Source organism: Amblyraja radiata, chromosome 7 (assembly GCF_010909765.2).
Source record: "Amblyraja radiata isolate CabotCenter1 chromosome 7, sAmbRad1.1.pri, whole genome shotgun sequence".
Lineage (NCBI taxonomy): Eukaryota > Metazoa > Chordata > Chondrichthyes > Rajiformes > Rajidae > Amblyraja > Amblyraja radiata.
In genome coordinates, this window is record NC_045962.1 from 43221083 (window position 1) to 43225192 (window position 4110).

The following is a 4110-nucleotide window of genomic DNA, read 5'->3' on the forward strand; positions in this document are numbered from 1 at the left end:
CCTAATGCCCATTGATGCAGGATACAACTGATAACCCATTTTTAATTGGTGTCAGGAAGGAATTCTCATCTTCAGAGCACTTTGGTACAGCTGAATTAGTGCCCAGTAAAGCTGTTGTGTGTGAGGTGACATATTTGTCTGTCGTAAGGTGAATGCCAGTCTTAGTCCCATAAGCAGAAACTGATTCTTCCAAATTATGATATCCTGACATTCAGAACAGTGGAATTCACTCGATGGGTATAAATAGCAAAATATTAACTAATTCTTCACAAAGATGGCTCAGCTTTACGAGCTTGAATCTACTTAGTCGCTGTCTTGAGGAATATGAAATTGCTGTGTGATCCTAAAACTTCACTTACCTCTTGACAAGCTCTGCCAAAGACCAGGTGATGTCTGCACGCACACATCTGGGGAAAAAATAATTGCCCACTGATCCACATCTGGGCAGTTCAGTGAGTTTCGCAGGCAGTGTAGATTCAAGTTCCCCAACATAGTATGATAGATAGATCAGTCCCCATCCTCAATGCACACCATTGTTATAAAATACCAGAATTAGTCCAGTGTCAGAACATCCTCAGTCTGAGGAAGGGTTTCGGCCCGAAACGTCGCCTATTTCCTTTGCTCCATAGATGCTGCTGCACCCGCTGAGTTTCTCCAGCATTTTTGTGTACCATTCACCAGCCAAATACTGCTGTTAATTGACAGAGTTGTGCCTGTACCTACAGGAGCTTAAGGGGCTGTCCCACTTGGGCAGCCTAATTGTTGAGTTTAGAAGAGTTTAGGAGAGTTTGAAAAAATGTCATGTTGAAGGCTCCTTCGACTATGTAGAAGACCTCCTTCGACCTCCTTCGACTATGTTGAAGACTAGCTTTGACTAGCTACGACTAGCTTCGGGAAAATTGGACACCGAATAGCGGAGAGTGAAGACGACCTCCTTTCGACCTCCCTTCGACTATGATGAAGACTATCTACGACTAGCTTCGACTACCCTCGATTACCTACGACTAACATGCCAACCTACTACGACCTACTACGACTAAACCTACGAGTAAATAAATTAAGATCGGCCGCCTTATTTCTCGCCATATATTTCGGGGGATCTTCAGGGGGGTATTTCAGGTGCGCTTTCAGGAATTTGTCTGGATTAAAGGAAGTGCCGGAACATCAATTGCCAGAAAACCAGTAGCGGACCTCTAGTGGTGCTCCAGGCTTTGGATAGGCACATGGATATGTGGGGAATGGATGGATATGGACCGTATGCAGGCAGATGAGATTTGTCTATCTTGGTGTCGAGTTTGGCACAGACATCGTGGGTTATAGGGCCTGTTCCAGTGCTGTCCCAAATGTGCAGATGGGTCAGCTAACTGGCTACTGTAAATTACTCCCTGTATGTAGGTGAATGGTGGAATCTAGGAGGTACGGTGAAAATGTTGCGAGAATAAAGAATATAGGGTGAGTGTGTTTGATGGTTGTTGTACACTCAGTTGCCTGAAGGGCCTGTTTCAATGCCGCATCTCTCTGTGACTCTATAACAAGCCGACGTACAATACACAATGGGCAACAGACAATGATCAACCTGCAAATATCAGTTCTCTTGCACAAATTATGCAAAGATTGGCAGAGATATATTTGGAAAAATCCATTTATTTATTTGGTATTCAGTACAGAACTATTCAAATCTGGATGCAGAAGACTGTATGAAAATACATCGGTGGAATGACTGATGATTATTTCAATGCAAAAAAAATCTGGAAATATATATTACAAAGCTTTGCGGCTCTCCAATGGAAAACAGGCACACCCCACCAGCACTTGTTGTCAAAGGGTGAAAGGGTGTCTGCTTCATCCAGCAGATCTGATGAGCCTCACCGTGCTGGCAATGAGCTGGGCACTAAGGCAGAGAACAGAGGTGCTGGACAGCCAATATTAGTAGTGACCTGTCACACCAGCACTCCAGCTGTGTGTGTGACAAAAGATTGGGATGGTGGTGGGGAGAGTGCAAACCCATTGTCCAACATCTAGGTCGTAAACATCAGCCCGCCCAACCCTGCCACCATCCCGTAATCGGAGCCAGCGATAGGCCAGGCACAGAAGCAGGAGATGGTGCGGCAAGATTTTGCTTCAAATGCATCGCATGCCGTGCGCTCAGCAAAGGCAAGTTACTTTGGTCCAGACCATAACTTTCCGCACACCAAAAGTAACAACAACGGCAAAGACGCAGAGAGATGCAATTGATTTGGGTACATTTTATTCAATGGAATTGCCTCCATCTCTGTAAGTGTTTTTATCCAAACTGAAAATTAATTTCCTGAGTGGAACAGGCCTCTCATTACAAGCTGCACAATACCACCACATGCTGGTGAACAGAACATCCCTAACCCCGCATCACACCCCCACTGGAAGTCAACATTACCATAGTAGTATAAATAGCACCATTAGAAAGCTGGAATGTGTGGCATCATGTCAACTGATTGCAATTTGAGACTCCATTCCATTCATCTAATTTTATCTGTAACCTTCCCACCATTTCGGAAGAAGTATTTGTGCAAGTGCATTTTGCCATCTATATTGGATTGCAGTTACAATGTGGCCCAACTATATAGAATCCTACAGCTCTCACCAACTGATACTCTGCATCTGGCTGTGTGCAAACTCTGTCCAGTATTGAGCCCAAATAGTGACCCACTTAGAGAAGGTTAAGAGGGTTTCTTTACCCAAAACATAACTGCACCTCATCAACAAGCTATTTACTTCAATTTGTGTTTACATTCGTGGTATCATTCTGAAGTGTGAACTGATCCATTTGCACAATTGTTTCCACCAAACTAAACAGAGGACCAAGGTCAGCAGCTCTGAAAATAACCAGTAGGTTATGGTTAATGGGCAGTTATAAACCACTGCATCATTTAAATAGTGGTGCTTTAAGTGCCCGGGATCACACTGACATGGGCAGGTGGCATGTTACCAATGCAATGTTACCTGGAAACAGAACGAAGGATGGGGAGTATTTTTCCGAAGCCAGAGTTGCAGAAGTCTCTGCACCTTTGTACTCAGTTTCAATGGGCCACATTTCTCTGTAACCCATGTATCCAGTTACAGTGTGAAGTACTTTGCCACAGTCCTGCACTCTATGTTGAGAGTAGGCAGTTTGGGTGGGGTGATGCTGGTGGGATAAAACACTGGGATTGGATCTAGTGTGTAGCAAGAGGTTTGGGATGGAGGGAAGAGCTGTGGCAACAGTCAGACGCTGCTGGCGGTGTGCAAACTCTGTCACAGTCAGACGCTGCTCTCTGGCCGTGGTTTTTCCCATTGCTGCCTTCCTGTTGGTGGGCAGTGGGAAGGACAGGATGCTTTGATCCAAAGATCAGCTTTATCTCAAAACCTTGCCATCAAGCGATGTTCCCTAATTTTTTAGGTTCGAGCTAACAGTGTTAAGTTCAGTGACAGAGGTTACAAAACATTAAAAATAACAAGCTGCCCAGGTCAGCGGCCAAGGCACAAGGGGAGAGGAATATTCAGAATGCCAACAAGATGCAGCGTTTCCCACCGTTCAGGATTGTCCCGCATCTCCAGGAATTTCCTACTAAATCTCCAAGACAACCCTGGCATCTCCAGGAATTTCTTTATTAATCTCCAGGATTATCCTGAAATAACCAGAAAGTCCCTAATTAATCTCCAGGATTATCCTGGCATCTCCAGGATTTCCCCATTAAATCTCCATGGTCAAGGTATCTGTGCAAGTGACCCTGTTGGGGAAAGTGAAACTTTACTGTGGAAGTAAAAAAAAAAAAGGCATATTTGTTTTAAAAATTAAGTAAAGTAAACTGAATAAATTCTATTATTATTTGGTAGAAGGAAAATGTTTGACGATGCAGTATTGTCCGAGTGGGTCATGAGCTAGCTACTTGCTTTACCAGTGGGGCATAAAGAAATTACAAAGGGCACCGTGTGATCGATAGGATTCTGCAGGCAGGGTCACTGTGCATGTGGGTTTGTGTGACCAAAATGCCAGGGAAACATTCAATCAGAGTTAGCAACCCCAGTCAATCTTGAGGCTTGGTGAACAAGAAATGTACAAAATGATAGGAGAAAGTGAGGATGAAAAAATAC

At 44.1% G+C, this 4110-nt stretch overlaps 1 long non-coding RNA gene across 1 annotated transcript; it reads right to left on the reverse strand.

Moving 5' to 3' along the window:
- Positions 1-1624: 1624 nt before the first annotated feature.
- On the reverse strand, positions 1625-3249 carry LOC116975342. The gene is made up of 2 exons (XR_004412603.1): positions 2218-3249; positions 1625-1811 (listed from the first exon to the last, which is right to left on the reverse strand). It is a non-coding gene; the product is annotated as an uncharacterized LOC116975342 (long non-coding RNA).
- Positions 3250-4110: the final 861 nt, after the last annotated feature.